This window comes from Actinia tenebrosa, unplaced genomic scaffold (genome assembly GCF_029948245.1).
Source record: "Actinia tenebrosa isolate PJP-AT-01 unplaced genomic scaffold, QUT_ActTen_1.0 PGA_scaffold5__44_contigs__length_20552954, whole genome shotgun sequence".
Classification (NCBI taxonomy): domain Eukaryota; kingdom Metazoa; phylum Cnidaria; class Anthozoa; order Actiniaria; family Actiniidae; genus Actinia; species Actinia tenebrosa.
In genome coordinates this window covers 13,566,957-13,589,893 of record NW_028292582.1, presented here as the reverse complement: position 1 = coordinate 13,589,893, position 22,937 = coordinate 13,566,957, and the positions used below count along the sequence as shown (strand labels likewise).

General features: G+C 33.2%; 1 protein-coding gene across 4 annotated transcripts in view; it reads right to left on the bottom strand.

Moving 5' to 3' along the window:
- LOC116286215 (insulin gene enhancer protein isl-1) overlaps positions 1-18,816 on the bottom strand; it is a 59,739-nt gene extending 40,923 nt beyond the window's left edge. The window contains exons 1-2 of one of the 4 annotated variants that reach the window (XM_031692668.2): positions 18,797-18,816; positions 15,418-15,479 (exon numbers count right to left, since the gene is read on the bottom strand). The gene's annotated coding sequence lies outside the window, so the exon portion shown is untranslated. Of the gene's footprint in view, positions 1-1,526; positions 1,571-5,138; positions 5,158-15,417; positions 15,547-18,796 lie in introns of those variants that run through there. The other 3 variants (XM_031692666.2, XM_031692667.2, XM_031692671.2) reach the window with 3 other exon arrangements.
- Positions 18,817-22,937: the final 4,121 nt, after the last annotated feature.

Below are 22,937 nucleotides of genomic sequence, written 5' to 3'. Positions count from 1 at the left end.
CGATCTGTGCAAGGGCATCAAAAAAGCCTTAAATATTTCTTTGCCTGCGATTGTTATCGGCTTATTCCTGGTTATCTAGCTTTGGCCTCGTGATCGGAGATGAGACTCAGAGATGGAATTCAGCCAACGAGATGTAAAATCATCATGATAACCACGTTTTAGGAATCATCATTTTAAATACTGTATTCATTTTACGAATGGTTGGCGTTTGGAGATTGTTTCAGTTGATTAAGGGACCTTTCCGTCTGAAACCTAACGATAAAGACCGGTAATCTCCTAACCGAGCTCTAACAAAGAGTTGGAAGATTTAGTCAAGACGTAATCTATTACAAAAACATTTTGAGATATTCATAAATTAAAACATTGCGAAAGAACATTCAGGTTGCAAAATAAAAGGATTTTTTAAATAAAAAGAGTGAAAGATTTTTCTTTAGGACCATGAAGTCGTACAAAAATCTAGTGTCCTATCCCAGCAAAATTTTCAGAGCAAACTACGAAACATATCGCGAAATGTAACAGTAATAAATAATACTTTGTAAAAATGTGTAGAAAAAAATAAAAATTAAGCGAAAACAGCCGTTTTTAGTTCTACAGAACTGTTAAGACTTGTGCAAATAAACTGCAAACGTTTTAAGAGAAATCTAAAAGAAATCTCGCGCGTGAATTATGAGAGAAACTACACTCTATTTCGATACAAAACAGAACCAAAAAAGGATGCAACAGCTTTATATATTGGTATGGCTGGAAAACCATAGCATTAATTACTACGTATAAGCCTCAATAAAAACGTCAGAATAATATCAGAAAACTCTAAGCCTTCCTCACGAAGACTAAAAAGCAACATTAACAAATAATGTAGTTTTACCACAAGATGTTTTTTGCGGTTTCCACGTCAACGTAACCTGATCTCCCTTTTAGAAAGTTGATATCAAAAAATATTTAAAACTCGGTCATTAGATAATTTTGATACAAATGGAATATTTCCGTAACACGAATCAAACTTAGTTTCTCACTTTTATACAACCAAGAGAAAAACGAATGAATCGATAACAAGATGAAATAATGGATAATGGAAAGAAACAAAAGAGGCCAGAAAAACTAAAAAAAAAAGGTTTGTATTAGCACGGTAATTAAAGAACGTGATTATTCTAACCCATACTACATTAAATGCAAAAATAGCAAAGATAAATAAAGGACATAAAAAGCAATTCGCTTAGCAAACGTTACGGTACAAAACGGCTCTCCATTATCGCGAAATAAAAGACTTGTTTTAGAGGATTGGGTTTCAAAGGCGTGGACAGAGAACTACTTCGATATGCCGGCAATAATTTAGACAATGCAAATATAACAAACAAGTTTTCTGTGTTGACGGCACAGTGCTTTCACTCGAGCTCTTAGGAAGATATTGTACGGAAATATGCTATAGTTTTTGTCATTCTTTTAGACGAGACTTCTCTATTTTGCTCTAGTTGACTGGAAAACAAATTTGGGAAGTATAGTAATTGTTTCAGAATTCATCTACTTACACGATTACGTTGTCTTTTCCTGGATCTTCGACCAGATTAATTTGCTGTAAAAATGACCAAGTTTTCTATTTAGGATGTAGTCAATTGGACAGATCTAATAGTATAAGAACTATTTTATACCATGCAATGTCGCCGTAGTTGGAGCCTGCGCAGTGGGGATGGTTGCCGAGTCTATATCCCCTTAAATGGGAATGTCAATAATATCGGCAGGCGGTACTGCATGGTGAGGAAAATATTGAATCTCGCCCTGGCAACCCTTCCCAGGAAATAACTAACTTCTTGTCCTTTTCTTGGTTTTTGTTCAGCTACACACGCAAACAAATAATAAAAATATCTGTGTTTACTTTAAGAGAAACTTTTAAAAGCCGGACGTGGGCTGGGGAGCCCCCATACGAATCCCAAGGAAGAACTAACGTTTGTAACTGAGAGCTCACTATCGGATACCAAGTTGGTTAACACCCTCAGGGCTTAAATAAAACGGTACCGAATAATAACATACACTTCTCAAAACAAATAAAAAATAACAGACGTTCAAACAAGGGGGAGATTTCTAAGGTTTAAGCCGTTCTGTTGGTGAGTCGTCTGGCTGACTACGTGAGGGCAGTATGCAAAAGCAACCGATGAGACTAGAATATTTCTTCACAGCAAGCCAAGAGGTTTATAAACACACACAAGTTGAGTTTTCCAATTGTTTGTTCGATCAACAATAGGAGATTCCTCGCCAATTAACACAGTATGTCGTCTTCACTTAAATACATCAGGAGAAGTTTCTTTCTCAATAAGTATCATTATTATGAAAGCTCGAAATTAATTCAAAAAACGCCGACGTGATGTTTATAAAGTCAAAAAGAAGCTCTCTTTGTTCCAGTGCTCATTTTACTTGTACGTATCCTATTCGAGTCTACAGCAGAGAATGGCTATTTTTAAGTCTTTTTTTTCGACTCCTTTGTGTTAAAAGAAAGAGTCTTTTTACTGATATGTTTTTTACATTTAGTTTAGACTCGGCTTTCAAATAATTCTCGAGTGTTTTTATCTTCCAATTTCACGGTCATCAATAGAATGACTTCCTCGCTGTTGTTGAAGATTTACATTAAGAATCTCATGGCATTTGAACTTCTAAATTCAATTTGGCGTAATTGAAAATTAAGCTTCGAATGAAGATAAAGGACAAAAGGAAAAAAGCTTTTTCGAAAGATCGTTTCCACAAGTAAAAACAAATTATATTGCTTCAAAACTCATGAAAGAGAGATTATGGTTAATTCATTGAAGCTCTGGGCTGGCAGAAGCTAGTACTTTTAAGCGATACTGAAAAACTTTTGGAAAAGCGAAAACGTCGAAAGACTTTTGAAGTTAGAAAGAAATGTTTTAGTGAATCAAATAGAATACAGAGCTATAGAAGGAGTAGGAGAAGACGACGAAGAAAAACAAGAACAAAAAGAAAAAGAAAGAAAAAAACAAGAAGAACAAGAAGAAAACAGCGACGAAGCAGAAGACGGCGAAAAAGCAGACACCAAAATATGAGAAAATAATGGATTAAAAAATTCAATTATAGGAACGAAATACGTTAAAAAGGATAATAAAACTAAAGAACAAAGATTTTGCTACATAATTCATTAAAACTAAATAAAAAAATTGTATTACTAATCTAAGTTATTTTATATGATTAACTTAAATACCAATGATAATAAATATTCAAAAAATACTCGGTGTTCAATTGAGATTTTACTGGATATAAGCCTATCTTAATCATAATTTTGGAGTAATCATCATAAACCTTTGATCTTCGTGTAGAAATCTGGAAAGATTTAGATTAATTCATTGATGAAGTTGGACTTGATTTACTTAAGGCTATTGTCCAAGTCAGTATAGAATTAATATACGTAATGGTAAGATGACAGACGAGGGTTGTTTGTTTTCCTATTCAAGATGCTAGAGATAGGATTTCGAGGCAAAACAAGGCTGTTTAAAAAAGATGAAGACCACGAAGTTCAAGGACTACGTCGCATTGTTCTTTCCTAGCCGGTCTTCAAGGATTATGACATGTAAAGTCTAATTGAGGTCGATCTGGAGCTCAGCTGTTCTGGGCTCCGAGAATCAGAATTTGAACCTTATGAATGTAAGCGGGATCAAACGTGCGAGAATGATAAAGAGGTTAAAAGGAAATGGGGCTATAAGATGAGTAAACACAATAGAGGCAGCATGGGAAGAATAGAAGTTCAATGGAAAGCCGATACTACAATAATAGAAAAAAGTAAGAAAGAAAAGAACTATTTAGAGAAAAAGATAAATCGTATGAGAAAGAGATGAATGAAGTTTAAGAAGTAGAAATACTAAATAAAGTTTTTTTTGATGTGCGTTTGTTTTCTTCTCTTTCCCAAAACCACAGCAAACACCTATTAGTGCGTTGAAGAGCTATCGGAAGTATTCCACTGTATGATAAGCTAACTTTCCATGTTTGCAAACTATTGATCAACCGTCGGTAAAAAAAGATCAGAGCCATTAGCGGACAGGAAACTAGCGTTCTAAATGGAGTGGATCGCACTATGAAGTCACTATCTCCCGTCAAGCCATAAAAAGGTTATTTGTTTTGAAATCTAAGCGTATAGTGAATCCTAAAACAAACTTTCACGGTTGGAAATTAAGCCGGGCGGCCGTGCAGGTGGCTAGGCAGAGCCCTTACCAAACAGTCGAACAGTGTAGACAGATTGATTGCGAAGACAAAGTCCACCCAAACTTTATATATAATTTAACATATATTCGCTGCCAACCAACAGCTGAGAAGCGCTAGAAACTTTACCAAAACCATCTGGTTTGATTAAATAAGGGCAGGGGATTTTCAATTCCGAAGTTTGCCATTTGTTCTGCTTTACTACGAGCCAAAATAGTAGTTCTTTGTGAAGAAGAGGAGAAAAAGAGAAAGGAAAGGAAGAAAGATATGCTTTGGAAATGTAGAAGTGAAACTCGTGACTTGGAAGCCTTGTCTAGCTGAATTGGGATCAAAAGAGGATTTCCTTGGAAAAGGATTCCCAAAATGTGGTATTTTAGCAACCTCTCTCTCTCTCTTTTTCCTTTCCGTTTTCTCACGAAACTAAAGCAACCTAGTTAAACAACTTCTCTATAGCCATGAGTGATATCAAAACCAAATAAACATATCGATATCACAAAGTCTTTAAGCGAAAACCTCGTCCTTATTCATTGCTAAAAAACAAGCAAGACCTAACAACATAACTTACAAGAAACACATATAATTCCATATATTTTCTACAGCAATGGAGCGAGTTTATAAAAGTTTATGATAAGGAAATTTCCAATTTCTGAGTAATTTCATTCGTTGTCAAGTTAGTCAAAAAGTGTGTGAAAATACCGAAAACAGTTGTAGTATTTCAAACGCTTAAAATAGTGTCAAAAATTGGAAGAAATTGTAAATGGATTTTAGGATAAATAAAACTGAACTATAGTATTAGATAGCTCGTATTCCTATATTTTAACTACTGACCATGATAAATGCTGAAAACTGAGTATTATAGGAATTTGAAAGAAATTCAAAATGGATTTGAAGATAAATAAAACTAGTATAATAGTGATAGTATAGAAGACATTTCTCATTCCTACCTTTTTCGAGTAAGGTTTCACGGCGGTTCATCAAAGACAAGCATTTTTAGCTTTCAATGAGTCAATCATAATAAGCTTGCTTTGACTTGGGGCCGGTCACTTCAGCTCAATAGTCCAAATGCATTTTTGAAGTGGGAACTCCGAGCCAAACATCTCATATAGAATGTAAACCAATCGAGCTTTTGTAGCTCAAAGATAAATCTCAGAATCAAAGGTAAACCGATGGAAGAAAGCTTCCCAAGTTTTCGAACCGTTTTAGAGGAAAAGTATATCTCGACGTTGGAGTGAGTAACAAACTCAAATATTAGCGCGGATCCTTGTTAAAGGCATAAGGTCTTTCCCAATATATAACTCACTCCTCTGGCTAATGGATCTTGGGAAAGCAAAAGATAAAGTGAATTAAGTTAAGCAATAACAGACAATAAAAATCTATTTTCGTTTGAGCTAGTGATATCGTCTGTGATAAGTGTTTTTCTATCTGGGGTAATCTATGTAAAATTATTTCATTAATAGATATATAGGATTATTAATCGTATTGGGGAGACCTTGGAAACGCATTGTTTAGCTAGCTGACCGATACAAAGAATAAAAGACAACGCTTAGCTTTTAGCTTTGCTCGTTAAATCTAAAAAATATCAAAAATATTAAAAATAATATTATTTAAAAACCACGACACGGAAATGGATATATTTTTGAGCTTAGGAAGCTTTTACTTTACCGACTTTTTTTACCGCCTGGAATAGGAAATAACGATAAAATGACATCAATTACAATCGCAACCTTTCTACTTTCTATATAAAAATCCCCCGACATTAAAAAAGCTTTTTCAAAAGGTGAGTTTTTTTTGGTAAAGCCACGATATGTAATATATAAAATCACATTGGGGTAAATGTGGGCGTTCAAACGAAAACGGTAGAGCGTATTCACCAACTTCTTTCTCGTCTACATGGTGTGTGAGCAGAATTTTTTTGCCTTTGAATGTCATCGAAATTTTCCTTGAATTTGATCGATGCTAAGCCAACTTTATGATACGACCACCATGTCGAGTCCATCAAAAGCTTCTTGTGTTGTTATATAGGATTACACCACGCCTCTTCAATACGGCCACCCTGGGTAGTGACCATGTTATGCTCGCTTTTTTGCATAACACCTTTTTAAACCGACTACAACGTAGCGTCCATCAATTTCTGGTGTTTTTATATCGGATTCCACAGTACCTCAATACGACCACCCGCTAGCGACCATCATTTTTTGTTAAGCTCAGTTCATATCAGGTTTCAGGACCTCTTCAGAACGACCACCACGTTGTAAACATCGAATGTTAGTGCTTTTATATCGATTACACCACACCTCCTCAATACCGCCACCCGGTAGCGACCAGCAATTTCTGCTGTCCTGTTTTTGATCAGTCCATTAAATCCTGGTCCTTTTGTAACAGGGCAAGGCTCACTCAGAGATCGAACCTGAAACAAGATCTGGGCAGATCTAAGTCAGGGCATGGCTAGCTTACAGATCGAACCCTGAAACAACCTCTGGGCTGATCTAAGTCAGGGCACGGCTGATTCAAAGACCAAATTGGAATTTACCTTGCTAGGTTTTGCGGAGAACCCTTGTATAGCGACCACCAGCCCGACCACTGTGTGCTAATTGTGTATCTGAAGATACTTACTTCGACCACTCCATAATGACACTCATTTCTGGCTGTTTTAAAATGTATTGGTTCCTCTGAAGCTAACATAAGGAGTCCACCTTTATACTACGACCACTATCAGACCGCACATGCTACGACCGCCCTAGACTAAATACCCCACCACTCTAGATTTTGGTTCTGATTCGCAGTCTTGGTCTCGTCTAAAGCCAATGTTGGGGTCCCACCTTTATATTACGTCCACCATGAACTTGCAAATGCATCTTTGGTCAGACTTTACTGTCTATAGTTCGTCACACGTTTCACGATATGATTGTACCGTTAAGCATGTAATAGACTATAATGCTACTGCTACTGCTACTGCTACTGCTACTGCTACTGCTACTGCTACTGCTACTGATAATAATAATAATAATAATTATATTATTATTATTATTATGATTATCATCATCGTCCATTACACGTTTCAGTACAATCATGTCCTGATTGATTGCTTGTCAAAGTATTTATTGACTACAGTGAAGCTACATCGTTTAAAAGAAACCTTTCTATTTGTAAGAGCTTTATTGACCATGTTGGTCGCTTTTGATAAGGTCGAAATACAGAAGTGGTCGCTTTTGATGGGGTCGCATTATGGAAGAGGTCGCTAAAATAGATTATATATATAATCAATAAAATTTAAAACGGCAGAGCTTTAAAGGAATGAAGTCAAAAGCTTTATGCTGCTAATGTTGTCGTTGCTGCTACCTAAAAGAAGCATCTTTTTAAGGAAACAAAATGCAGCAACAGATATATTTTTGAGTTTAATAAATTATGCGTTCGGTGTGTGTAATGAATTTCCCGCCAAGGGCATTTGATATTTTTCTCACTTTCTATTTATTTTTAAGTTTGGCAGGAACATTTAAACATTAAATGCTTTTTTTCTATTCTATCCGACATTCATAGTTTACAAACAAAGAATTTCGGAACCTCTTCGGGCTTTTTACACTGAATTAAGAGCTTTAAAGCCCAAATGGTAACGCATTTGTATTTCTGTCACTTCTTAAGTAGACCACTTAGTTTTTCAATAGCTAAATAGTGTTCCGTAGCGATATAAGTAATAGGTCGGTTACGTAGAAAAATACTAGTGCTTCGTGAGTTCACCTCGTAGAAGCCAGACTCGGATTTTGGATTAATTGGAATTAGAAGATAAGATTACAGTAAAGTTATCAAGATGATGCGATTAAGAAATAGGAGACTTAAGAGAACGATCGAGGGAAAATAATTGCTTTGCTTTTTTTTAACTTATCAGTATTGGACTATTCCGAAAACTTAAGAAGGATTTATCGGGAGTAAATTAAAAAGGTAAGTTATAATATAAGAAAACTGAGCTTATTTCCTGTGGTTCTATTTCTTGATATTCCACGCGTTAAAAGTTAATACAATTTAAGAGGAATTTTTTTTTCAATAATGAGCAATAATGGCAAAAAGCGCCAAAAACTAGACTTATGAGTTTTGATCCCAATTTTCGTTTTGGATTAACACTCAAAACCTTGTTTCAACAGTTAGAAACTGATGTACTATGATAAAATGCCTGTTTGAAGCGGTATTTTCAATTGTACAAAGATGTTTTGTTACAATTTAACATAAAATAAAATAACATAACATAACATAGAATAAAACTAGATTATAAGAGGAGAGTTCCTTTTTAAGATCTAAAATTTAATTCCTTATCAAGGAATGTTTTAATGTATTTGCTTTGATATCAAAAATTGAAATCTGTTTAAGCTGTTTTATATATATTTTAAATACGCATCTAAGTGAACTAAGGATGACTGATAATGAACTACGATAAAATGATGAGAAAACGTGTTCCTCTTAGAACTTTTACATATCTTTTAAAAATCAAGGGTTTTTATATCTTGTAGATATGATAATCGGTAATAATCAAACCAAAGATCAATTTTATCGAAACAACTTCTGGGCTGATCTAAGTCAGGGCACGGCTAACTCACAGATAGAACTCTGAAATAACCTCTAAGCTGATTAAAGTCAGGGCATGGCTAACTCACTGAACAAACCCTGTAACAAGCACTGGGCTGATCTAAGTCAGGGCATGGCTAACTCACTGAACAAACCCCGAAACAACCTCTGGGCTGATCTAAGTCAGGGCACGGCTAACTTACAGATTGGACCCTAAAACAACCTCTGGGCTGATCTAAGTCAGGGCACGGCTAACTCACAGATTGGACCCTAAAACAACCTCTGGGCTGATCTAAGTCAGAGCACGGCTAACTCACAGATAGGACCCTAAAACAACCTCTGGGCTGATCTAAGTCAGGGCACTTCTACTGATAACAGATCGAATTGGAATTTAGCGTGTTCGTTTGGCGAAAAGAGGAAAACCGGAGAATCTAGAGAATAACCCTTGAATCAAGGGAAAGAGCTAACAAACTCTACTCATGTAATGCAACTTTAAAAAAAGAAAAGAAAACGAGAAGGAAAGAAAGAAAGAGAGTGAGCGACAAAGCCCGGGAAGCGAGAGAGGGTCAACTGAAATCACGTACATTTTACCAAATTTCCAACTAAATTTGGTCATTACGTAACTATTTTTTTAAAAAAAATGATTTCATATCCACTATCAAAAAGTTATTATTCTTTAGAAGACCAACAACATGCATCAATTAAAAGTTCGTTGAGCTCAGGGTTCTTAATCCAATAAAAAAAAACAAATTATAATCAAAGACGAATAATTAAAAAATGAGTACAAATAGGTACCGACTTTTTGTTACTTGAGTAGCAAAAGGAGAAAAACAAACAAAACCGTCGTTAAAGATTTAAATATTTTCTTCCAAACCGTTTTTTTTCTCCCGTAGAATAAATATTAATTATGTAATACAAAAGGGAAAAAATCGGATATTTTGTGCAACTTTTTGTACAATTTTAGTTATTGACTTTTTATTATAGCTATAGTTATAGTCAACGAGTTGAAAACTGTTTCATTACTAGAATATTAAATGATAAAAGAGAAGAGAAGAGAAGAGAAGAGAAGAGAAGAGAAGAGAAGAGAAGAGAAGAGAAGAGAAGAGAAGAGAAGAGAAGAGAAGAGAAGAGAAGAGAAGAGTAGACAAGAGAAGAGAAGAGAAGAGAAGAGTAGAAAAGAGAAAAAAAGAGAACTAGAAAACTACCATTTTCCCCTTTTTTAAAAACAAATCAGAGTAGAAGGAAAAGATTTCTTATAAAAAGCAAAATATTTTTTTCACTGAGTAAGTACAGCTATAAGCGAAAATTTCTCAGGATTTTAGTCGGTTTTCCAAAGGGATATAAAAGAAATTGATCTCTTTAATTAAGAAATCGCGGAGCGACAGATGCTATGACGTCACATCGCCAAAGCTAGACCAGTTTTTAAGATGAACACGCAAGCAGTAGCTACTAAATTTTTTTTTAAATATCAATACTTTTTTCAACTAAAAACGAATTTTTTAGAGGTTCAATTTGAAGGTTTTTCAAAACGAACTTCAAATCAGTGTTCAAATTGAAACGCTAGAAATGAACCGAAAATAACACTTTTGTGAAAAAAGCTGATTTATACATTCATTCATTTTCGTTTCGACAAACACCGTGGCAACTGAATAAACTCGAAAATATCATCGACGTGCACAAACACTAAAACATATGCGAATCAGCCGGGCCATGAATTAAAATCGGAGTGTCTTAAATGATTATGAGGTAAAAAACTAATAAAGAGAGAGCTTTCTCCTGGGTATATTTACTTAGGTACTAATGGGAACATCAAAAACCATGGAGTTTTAAAAACTACTTAAATACAGATATATATGCGTTTCTTACAAAGATCGGACTTAGCAAAAAATAAAGGCCCCGTCCACACTTTGCCGGATAAATTTGAATCCGAATTTTTATTTATTCGGTTCCATTTCGAAAATTCGTTTTCGGTGAAGAATTGTTCCGGATTCGCCCGTACTAGTGTGGACGGTCGGCCTAACCGAATAGATAACAATTCGGATTCAAATTTATCCGGCATAGTGTGGACGGGGCCAAAGATGAAGTGTTTAAAGCTCTTCTAGTGGCTCAGGACTCAAATAAAAATAATAACAAACTGGTTTATTATAATTGTAATTGAGGTTAAACCGTTTTAATTACTAATCGGTTAAAAATGTATTGGAAACATTTTCAATTTGGGGTTTACGAAGCTCTTAGAGAGTGTCCTTATGAATACTTTGAAATAGTATTGGTTTGAAATATTATAAAATTATTTTTTATTATAAAATTATGAAGATTTTTAGTATATTCATATTCATAGTATATTATATAATTATTATTTTTTAAATAATTTGGAAATTAAAATAACTTTTGAATTTAAAGCATATTTTACTTATGTTAGCCAATAATTTTTCTTATTTTGTTTCATTATTTTGATGTTATTTTTGTTGTTTTTTTGTTGCTTTTGCTGTTTGTTTTTGTTCTTAATAATAATAATAATAATAATAATAATAATAATGATAATAATAATAATAATAATGATAATAATAATAATAATAATGATAATAATAATAATAATAATGGTAATAATAATAATGATAATAATAATAATAGTTCGTGAGCATTATTAGAACTCAATGCTCTTACATAAGTGTCCTAAAAGTCAAAACCAATAAATAAAAATACACAATATCATTGAGATAGATGCCAATGAGATAGATAGATACGAAGAAAAAAATCAGGATGCGAACAAATAAGTTTTAAGCGCTGATTTAAACGAGCATATCGTACTAGCAGTCCTAACGTTGTATGGTAGCGAGTTTCATATCTTCTTGTTGAAGATAATGATGAAGTTTCCCAACTCGCCTTTTTTTAAATCTAATTTTTCAACCGCCTTTGGCAAGTTATGTTCAACTGACAGTTACATTTCATAAAAGAAGTAGCTCATCGAAGAAAGGCTTAGTAATGCCAACATGAAAAAAAAAACATTCTGAAGAGACATCTGTTTCTTGGATATATTATATTCATTTCATTCAAACCGGATTAGGTATTACGCATGCGCGAATATCGTCACAAGATTCTTGACCAGTCTTCCTCGGTTAAGGTGTTTAAAATCACATCCAGCTGATCTGAGAGAAAATGTTAGCCAATCAGAATTGAGACACTTTGCAAAACTGATGTATCGCTTTTCATCTTAAACATAAGAATTTCCAGGCCGCCAAATGAAAACAAAACCCGTTGCCAATAGGCTTTTGATAACAGTGACGTAATAATTAACGAGTTTTATATTTTCATTGCAATGGCAGGCATGCTTTTATTTTTCGGTTTTCCGGCAATTTTTCGCAAGCTTCATCGCACCTCAGTTTTAAAGTGACGTCATTCCTACGTCACTATTTCAGATCAGCTCGATGGAAATGGAAATTTTATACGTTGAAAACAAATTGAAAGACTTCGCTCCTCCATTTTTTTTTTTTTTTTTTGTTATCTTTTTTTTTTCTTTCTCTTGTATTATATATAGATATGACGGCATTGGTCGCAAACATAAATAAATAAACATACACATAAATAAGTGAATTAATTAATTTATAAATAGATAAATAAATGAAATAATAATAACATATATTTTATTGTCGTTAAAGAAAGGATATGACGTCATTTAATTATGCAAAGTTTCATAAAGGTACCAGGTTTACTTGGTCACGTGGCTTTAGGTTGAAAAAAACTTATATAAATTATCACAAATTGATTGAGGACATATACAATGAAATTTTTTCTTCCTTTATCACGTAAAATGTAAAAATCTTAAATCGTTTGAAACAACTTGCTATATAAATAAAGAGTTCAAAGCGTAGAAAGCCATTCACAAACAACTTGCAAAACCAAAGCTCAATATAATTTTATTTTGATTCGATTTTCTCAAGTTTATATTTCAAATGTTCTAATCCAAATTCAATTATATGTTGAGTAAATAACAAACACTATAATTGTATTTGGTAAATGTAGAACGCACTATTCTGTGATTATACGTCTGGGAATACCAGCCCTTTGGGATTTGTTCATTTGTACATCTTAAGCTTGAGTAAATATTGCAAACACATGGCTCTTTCACGAATCACAGCCGATTATTAACTCTAACCACCTACAAAACCTCTAGAAAATACACAATTATAACGTCAAAAAATTAAATAAATATTCTAAAATAATTAAAAATACAACCATAACAATGGAAAATTAGAGAAGTTCTTCGTCATTTTGTGCTATTTTGGGGCAAAAATCGATAAAAATAACCCCAAAAAGTTTTTGAAATTAAAATTTCATTGAGCGGTTTTGAAGAAGGATTTCTTTCGACTATTCTTTTTTCTTCATTCTCTTTTTTCATTTATTTCCTAGTGAAGAGTTTCAACAACGTGACAAATCACACTAAAAGTGTAAAGGCAGAAAGATGATAACAATTGATAACATCCCCTGAAATTTGAATTTTCTTTGCTTGTCCCTTTTCTTTGCTTTGTCGCCGGACTTTGTTACTAACTTATTAAAAGCCTAATTCTATTTATTATCAAATTTCTTTTTATGGCGTTGAATTAAGGTATAAAAATTTGGGAAATTGTTTCTTTTACCTTATCCAAAATTCATTTCTTACTAATATTTTTTTTTTTTTTTCGTTCACAAAAATCCACTTTAAAGGTTTTTAAAATAGCTTGCAACTTAGATGCCAAAGAACTTGAATTTGTTTAACTAATTTAACAACATAAATATATAAGAAAATTGAACGATAAATTTCACTCGATTTATGAACTGTTCAAAATTAGATTAGTAAAATCCAGGACCTGTTTTAAGAAAGGATAAAATTATCATGCGTGTCTATTTTTAAGCGCTAATTTGAACGGAGCTTTATGGAATTCAGTGGATGTAAGAAATTCGCTTCTCGATATTTGGATCAAAAATATAATTGGAACATATTTTTATGTGACAAGATTAACCAAGACAAAGTGTTTTGTGAAGTTAAATAACTAGAATACCTGTTGGAAGTACTTAAGAAATAATCGGGACAAAGCAAAACGGCTTAAGATGAATAAAAGTATAAGTTCAAATGGGTTTAAACTTGATTGAAGCTGCCCTGCGAGTAGAGTCGCCTGTAGAGGAGTTAATAGGAGACTCTGCTCGTAGGGTAGATTGAAGTATCCTAGGCAAAAAATATCGCTTGGAAAATTTAAGCCATTTGATCATTTTATTAGAAAATCTTAAAGCATGGAAAGTTAAATTAGTTTTTGTAGTCAAATACCTTAAATAATAGAGGATAATTTCTAGCATTTTTTCTTTACGAAGAAAGAATAGAAAGAGGAATAAAGACAAGGAGAATGAGGGATTTTTAGTAGAGAACTGTCTATTTTTTCGAGTAAAAGTTGAATGACAAACGTTAGCCGAAATAAGTAAAAAGCCATGTAAACAACTTTTGCCAGGGAAAAACTTCAACTGATCCTTATGTTTGGAGAGAAGTATTTTTATTATGTTTGCAGTCGGCCGACACTATCTCAAAGGAGCTTCCACAACCCGCTTAAATACAAACGCAGACCAGGGACAAAACATAAGGAATTAGAGAATTAAACTTACTGTAAAAGTCACTTAGTTTACATGCATGAAAGTACTTCATACCCTGATTTTCTTGTCTTTTCTTTCAAACTCGGTTTTTTAACGACAAAAGAAATGATTTTGTTTGTAATGTTTCTCCGAGGAGTTCTAATAAAGAAATTTTTTGCATTTTGCAATTCATGGAACCAAAAAAATGCATAGAGATAACGTGGACCCAAGCTATCGATTACGCGTTGATATTGAACGAGTACTTTTTCTAGAATGTATGAATATTCCCAACATACAATATAAGTTTTCTCTCCATTTGATGTCACTTCAACCACATGAATAAAGCGTTTTTACTATAAGCATGGGGAAAAAGACCTCGTGCTTCTCTTGAGTTCGAAGAAATTTTATATGGAAGTGTAGCGACAGTCTAAGAGCATACAAGGACTTTACTGACAATATTCGCTTATTCATTTTAGCTGTCCTTCAAATCTGAGAGCTCGGCCAAGTTTCGATCCACTTTTTATTTCAAGATTTTATTTTCTTCTTCGAAAGTTCTAATATGACCATTTTTCTAGTTATGGAAAGGATGTTGGACAGCGAAATGGGTTGCCGAAGATCGCCCAGCTTTGAGACAAAAAAAAACTAAAGTTCTCGACCAACGACTAGACTGTTGCAGTACGCGTAAATAAAATAACTGCTAAAGAAAAAAGCCGGTTATATAAAGTTGATTGAAGTCGAGTAAATAAATTTGAGGGATCCTCTTTTTTTCTAAAATTTCTTTCAAGAGGGTCAGCTTAAAGTGAAAATCGAGTTTATTTAATTTTAACATGTACTTGTAAAAACAACAATATGTCCAGAATGATACGCCTTCTCGTATAAAAACGACGCCATAATAAAACAGAAACAATTTTCTTCCATTTAAGGACTAAATGGAAAACTCGCAAGCAATTTTCGTGCCCCACCATTTTGAATTCTTTTCTTTATGAGAGAACGCGCTGAAGCAGGTGCTGAAGTTAGTAAGATCTCCCTGCCGTTGACGATGTTGAAAACTATCAGATGTTGATCCACTCTTACCTTTCAAATATCGAGTCCTCGAGTCTGGTGCAAGACAATTTCGGTCCACCTACAAGGTAGAACTGCAAATAAAAAGGTGAAGAAAAGAGCGACTTAGAAGAAGTAGTTGTTGATCGGCTTTTGGGAAAACGCACTAAGCGTGCTTGGCAGCTCTTGTAATTCGATCTTGCAAAATGCGAGAAGAGCCTCAATGGTAACACCACACCGCACTCCAAGACAGGCCGTCATCAGACAATGCGAACACTGGATGGTAATGAGGCTTACATACAAAATTGACATACAAATAATCTTCATTCAATGGATACCTAATACTTCAAAAAGAAAATACTAAAATGAAAAAAAAACCACGACCCCAGCTGCCAAATTTCGAAGCTCAGAATTATCGGAAACTGTTCGAAGCGTTACGTTAGGAATACCAGGGAAGAAAAATGTTTCCACAGAGAATAAGATTCGTAGACCATTTACAACGGTCACACGGAATGACAGAAAGTAAGAGGCTTTGACAGAACCTTAAACTTGAGGATTTAGGATCCGAAAATCAAGAGATCTGGCCTCATATCAACGGCTTTTCGCGTTGGTAAGAGATAGCAACACTAGACGTAGAGAACTCTGTGTCATTCCGATCCTAGATTTAGTTTTCAAACCAGCGACGTGCTTTCAACTCTCCTAAGTACTCCTGTCCGTGCCAAGATCGATGGTAATACTGGATCTCCCATTCAACTCCACTAAATGGTTAGTAAACTTGTCTAGTTTTAAATTTCGAAAGTTTTAAATATAAAAAACTAGGTTTTATAAAGTTAAATAACATGAAAAAATAGAAGGATCGCTTTGCCCAGCTCGATGAATTCGTTCCGAGATGAACGAGTAATTAAGTAATGAAACGACTCAAAATTTAAACTGTTCTAACTTATAAAACCAATTTAATCATCTTTCTGTGATGAAACCTTTTGGATGGACGAGTTAAGCGTTAGACGTTCCATGGAATTGTATTTTTAGTAAAGATTTATACGAGGACAAATAAACTACCGTGATGGTGTGTTCAGCGGAAAGGGAGTTTCCCAAACAATAGATTAAATGGAGGAAGCAAAGCATAGCGCAGTGATCAAATAAAACCAAAACGCTTAACTTGACTCTGAAATGGCTACAAAATCCCAGGAAAATATATAGAAAATTCCGATCGACCTTAAAAACATTCTATCTCAGATTTAATTATTTTAAATGAGAAAAGTATCAAAAAAAATTTTTTTTAAACTTTCCTTCAGAAATGGAATAACGAGTTCACCAATTAAGTTTATATTAGCGGCATTTCTGCAATTGTTTTTATAAATATGATAAAAAAATACTTCCAATTTTATTACCAAGTATCCAAATGCCCCAGTTTTTAAATAACTGCTTTATTTTCTCTTTAGTATTTATTCCATTCTCGTTGTGTCTATGCAGAATTCAAAGAATTGTTGGTGTCAAAACCCTTGTCGCCTCTGGGTGCGTTATGGGTACATTATAGAGACATTTACTGAGTTCACGCTCAGCCGTCTCAGTCACCCCAGCAGAAAATGACTCGCCAATAAATTAATTCCTAAGACGTAAAAAGCACTTAACGCCATAGAATTTCACTCTTATATCAACGGTTCGAAGTAAAATCGTATCTTAATATTCGAGCTCTAAGTCTAACATCTTCTATCGCCAGTGCGATTACTTTTCTGTCGATAAAGCGCGCGAAAAAATGTCTTTTTAGTGTAGTGAAGTGATATTGAAAGAGGCTCGCAAAGATTGGAAGGTAGATTGAGAGGCTTGTGGAGAAAGTGGTGACATATAGTGTCGAAAAGAAAAGGGCCATTCTTATCGAGGACTGATGTTTCATATTTCAAAGTGACTAGTCTCTATACATGTAGATTAAATAGACGAATTGCGAGAGAATTAACTCAATTTTTAACGCGTTTTTCTTGCGACAAAGAAAACTCGCGTATACGTTCATTTCTCGCTCTCTAAAGTAAAGGAATTACATTTTACATTTTTGCCATTGTCGTTTAGGAAGTTTGTCTCTAAAATGTCCGCCTATAGAATGAAAACAAAGAAAATCGTACAAAACTAATAATAATAATAATAATATTAAAGGAATTCAATGTCACGAAACTAAAATAACACTTAGTAAAAATGGTAAAAATTGGTTGAAGAAGCAATGGGAAAATAAGGAATATAATATACGTATATATATATATATATGATAGTTAACAAAGCCACCACAAAATGAAGTAAACATTCAATAGCTATAGTAGAGGGGAATAAAAATCTGGAGTTTTTTATTAACTGAATTTTAAAATATTTACCTATACTTCACCTTCAAAAATTATAAAAAAGTAGTAAAGAAATGAGTTAAAGTAGAGAGAAAAATATTTTTAAAATATTTACTTATACTTCACCTTCAAAAATTATAAAAAAGTAGTAAAGAAATGAGTTAAAGTAGAGAGAAAATGAGTTTAGAATCTCGAATATGTTTTCACAAGTCTCGCGTATAAGCTTCAGTGTGTTAAAGATGTTATATTCGTAAATTCGTTTTAACGTAAGCGTGATTTGCACGAAAAGTGTCTGGCCACATTTGGTATTTTAGTGAAGCTCAATTACATCATATTATTTCCTTAAGACCCCCTGGGTTTAATCTGTCTCGACTTTCCTTCATCAATGATGGAAAAGAAGTTTGAATTTCATTTACCTGGAATATTTTTGACTTGAAGTAAAAAAGATTAACAAATTCGAAACAACCGATATATTGTTAACTTGTTGAGTCTAGCGTTTTACAAGCGCATGATGTTTGAAGCCGGACTTTATAAAAAAAAATATAAAAAAACTACTAGAATAGCAAGAACAACTGAATTTTTTTCATAAATTATAAATTAAATAAGTATGCGAGGGATAATGTTGCAAACGTTTCGAGAGAATGGGATTGGAAAATCAAAAAAAGCATCGAATTATTCAAGGTTTGATTTTTTTCGAGAGGTAAAAGATTTGATAGATTTTAAAAAGGCCCTTTCAAAGTCGTACTGCGATAGAACATTGACTTAGTGGTCCTTAAACACTTTGCCCCAAGTTTACAGAGCTAATGGGGTCCAAAAGTGAGTGGAAACAGGCTCTCAAGCAATAGTTGATTCGCGCGCGGTATTTAGGGCGGATGAGAGTAAATAAATGAGAAAGAATATACAGAGCTAAGATAGGAATTATTACATCAATTTAGAGGAGCTGGATACAAGGCTGAAACTCTATCTGTTTACAAAATGTAAAGCCGCAAAAATGGATCTGAGAAGTAACTTGAGAGTCATTCATTTACTCTGCGGTCGCATTTGAAGAAAAAAGTTACAAGCAGGAAAAACAATGAAGTACAAACCTTAGAATTGTTTTCGAGTTAGTCGTTAAAGACAAGTTTACACGGTTTGGAAGTCGCCTCGAGTATTTTGTTTTATCCAGCTTGTTAGGTTTAGGAACTTTTGTTTAAAAATACCAAAATTTAAATATTTATAGCGAGATTTGTATCTCATGATTTAACCATTTTGGAATTGACACATGCCAGTCACATTTTTGGTATTTTAACACTGAAAGGGCTTTCTTGTTCGATCTAACACCCGAATGGAACATACATTCCAAAAAAAGGAAACCTTGAACTACCACATTGAAAAAGTAAAAATTATTTTAGTTTGCATGTTCGTTTTATTTATAAATTTACATGTTATTCCAAGATGCCGAAGGAGAGCAAGTGATCTGGAGAATAACAGTGAAAATTCGCCCTTGAAGAATTTCTTTTGTTTTCTTTTAAATTTCTTTTTATTTCTTAGAAAAAAAGGCCAGAAAATGCGAAGGTCAACATAGCTGGCCAAAATTAGCAGCTGTAAATACAAAACAGCATTAAAAGTTTTTGCGAAGACAAAGGCTTGAGTTGAATCAACAAAACGAACAGGGGGCTTAGTGTTGATTCCTGACAAACAAGCAAATCTACTTTCTCTTAAAAACTTATGGATTGTGTGCTCTTCTTTTATCTTTCAACAGGGCAAAACTTGAAATTTCAAGAACTGATGTCAACTTCAACCTCTTTTAAAGATGCTTTACAAATCAAGAAAAAGGTGTGAAAGATCTGGCGTTCTGATAGGTGGATATCTAAGGTGGCGATGAGATTTCTCGCCGATATTCCTACTAAATAACATCCAAGTGTTAAAGTTTTTTTCTGCATTTTTTTAAGAAAGCGTTGAATCTTTTACTATAGCTTCAAACACGCGGAGGTTTCTTTGTCAATTTAGTGTCAAAGTTATGGTCACTAAAAAGAGGTGTGAAAACCACTCCACTGAGTTTAAACTTTCTTTAGAATTCACTGCGAAAAACAACTTCTGTTCATTTACAAAAGACAAATAAACTTTAAAGAACACATTAAAAAATCTCACCTATAAGTAAAAGAGCCTTGTTGTTCATGCTAAGCTTTCATAAGATACTGCATTGATCTTATTTTGCTTTCAAATTTCGAAAATTTTAAGTAACAAGTTTACGAAAGGACACTTGTTTGGAAAATTATTATTTTTGCAGTTTCCCAAAAATAAAAAAATCAATTAAAAATAAAATAAAATAAAATAAAATAAAATAAAATAAAACAAAATAAAATAAAATAAAATAAAATGAAATGAAATGAAATGAAATGAAATGAAATGAAATGAAATAAAAATAAAGATAAGAAATAAAATAAAAATAAAATAAAAAACATCCTAAAGCGTTCGAAAATTCAAATTAAAAATTACATGATTTTAAGAAAGGACATAAATAAATTTGATTGATATCAAAATGTATTATTTATGCCATTAATTTATCGATTCTCTAACAAAATAATACGGGATTATCCTAAAAGAATTAAAATGGTTACAAAAAAATTAACATTCTTAACATTCTTACCCCTAGTTAAGAGAAATCCCCCTTTTATAACTTCCGTCTCAGTCACGTACAAGATTGTACCAAAGTATGTAGCAAATAATTGAATTAAATGCTTTTGAAGTTGCAAACTTATTTATTAAATTAAAAACTTGATTTTTCATACGGCATTCTTTGCAGGTTTTCCTTTTTATCAATTTCTAAAATATTTATTAGTATTTCGCAGCAAATTTTATTTGGCCTCCAAATTTTAACTTTTGAAACTGTGTTGCTGTTCTATTTATGAAATTATCCATCTTAATTCTAATTTTATTCTCTTCAATATTTTCCTCTCGAATGCTTTTCGCTCCCTTTTCTGATCTTTTCTTCGATCATTGTTTGTGAAGGCGTTAAAATATCACATTCACCTAATGTAAACTAGTTTAAAAGCGCACTGTATACCGACCAAAAAAGATCGAGACGCCATAGTTATTGCTAAATCACTCGCTTTCTACTCACACAGAAAACAATTAAACTCACAAGGAAAAAGAATTACAATTCAATGCTTTTATCAGTCACGAAATCTTACTGGGTTTATAAATCAAAACTACCGACAATTCCCGCTATCGGTTTTAAATCTCAGCCGCCGCGGAGAGAACCCTATTTAAAAGCGAAACATTAAAATAACGCAATAATCTAACGATGAGAGATAAGACATATTCACTTGAAGACAAAAATTTGGCATAATTCCTTCCTTTTGGGAAGAATTTACACAACACTCTGTTACGATGCAAAAGCATGTGTTAAAAGAATAATTGTTATCCTAATCCTTGTAGAAATAGCCTTACGAAAGCCAAGTCGAATCTCCATTCAATTAAATTCAAATAAAATAGAGTTTCGAAGTCAAGTATGTCAGTTTTTAAAATAGAGTTTAGTTCCTAATCGACATAAATTAAACTTGAAAGAAAGCAAGTCTGATTTAGTGAGTAATTTTTGACGGAACTTAATCCTAGTTTTAAAGACCTGTCGAACTTCAAAAGACGTAACTCTCTTTTTCTACACAATATGAATTAGTCTTTTAAGAAAGCAACGTCAATGACAGCCAGATTTTTTTGCACTGGAAATGCAAAGACGAAATCTTTGAGATCAGAACGACAGCCTTGGAAGATCAGACGACACGAAAAGTAATGTTTTCTTTATTAAACTGGCGAAGACAATAATAAAGAAAAGAAGAACGGCTCTTTTTGTGTCTATTGCTCTTCGCATCACATTAATATGCTATTATACTCCAACAATGGGTTAAAAAAGAGAGAACATATTGTTGACATTGCATTTGAAAAATCGCTGTTCCCAAAACGTAGCATCTGTGTTTGTCGTTCGCTTTGGTTGCTTCGCAAACAACGACTTCTCGATAAAGCTATGTGTGAGATATCACCCAGTAACCGTGTGAGAACACTCGAAAAGTCAGAGCTCTGAGCCCAGACAAAGAGCTGAACAGGAAGAAACAGGATCAATTTTTCTTGTAATAACAAACTAAAGAACAAAGATAAAACAACTGCAAATCTGTACTGATGCGAATTAAGATAAATTACTTGTTATTTTAAGCTAATTTTGATCGAATTTTGAAACTATAATGAAACTTTAAAGAGCATTTAAAAAAGAGAATGCTATTTTCTACCTCTTGCAAATTAAAATACCAACTTTCAGAGGAAAAATGGAAAAACGTTTTGCTTTTTTGAGCAGCGAACTGACATGTGTTTTGAACCTTTTCGATTGTTTTACAACAAATCTATTTTATTGAAAAGAAAAACAGAAGAAAAGAAACGCTTATAAAATTGTGATTTGTTTGTATTTCATAATGAAAGCGGTGTTTTTATCGTGTTCAGTTGAAACATCATCGGAAAACTTTTATTCAAGAAAATTCACTGACTTCAGTCAAGACGTTTGACGTCGACTAGAAAAAAAATTTTTTTTCTTTGCTTTTAATTCAGGAAAATGAAAGAAAAATCATTTATTAAGATAACTATGTTAAGCAAAGATTGTTCAAGTATTCAAAATTATATCTTACGTGTTAAAATCATAATTCGGGCTCAGGAATCAGCTTCAATGGTCTTTTAAAGAGTAATTTCTGATCAATGAATGTTTTGCTTTAGAAAAAAATATCGCTTTATGGAGAAAAGAAATGCGAAATTAATGAGAATTTAAAAATGAGGAAAGGAAAAGACAATGAAATTCTGCTCTGCTTTGCTGTTGCTTTGCTGTGCTCTTCTCTTCTCTCTCTCCCTCTGTTTCTTTCTTAATTTTATTCCTTTTATTCATTTTCTATGTGTTTTATCCTTTCGTCGTGCGTTCGTAAACGCAAATAAAAATGAAACTATTGAAATCATTTTCCGACGAAATCATTTCAACAGAAAATTTGAAAATCTAAACTAATTATTCATAACAGAATTTCGAAGCACTCATATTTTTTTTCACTGTAAAAAAGAAATGAAAGGGGGTAAGAAAGAAAAATAGAAAAAAGAAAGAGAGAGACGGAAAAAAAGTAAGTAAGAAAGAAAGAAAAAATCAAAGGAAAATAATAATCAGAAGCCAATGATAAGTAACTCTTCTCCCTCACGAGAACTCGTCAGTTGGACATCATT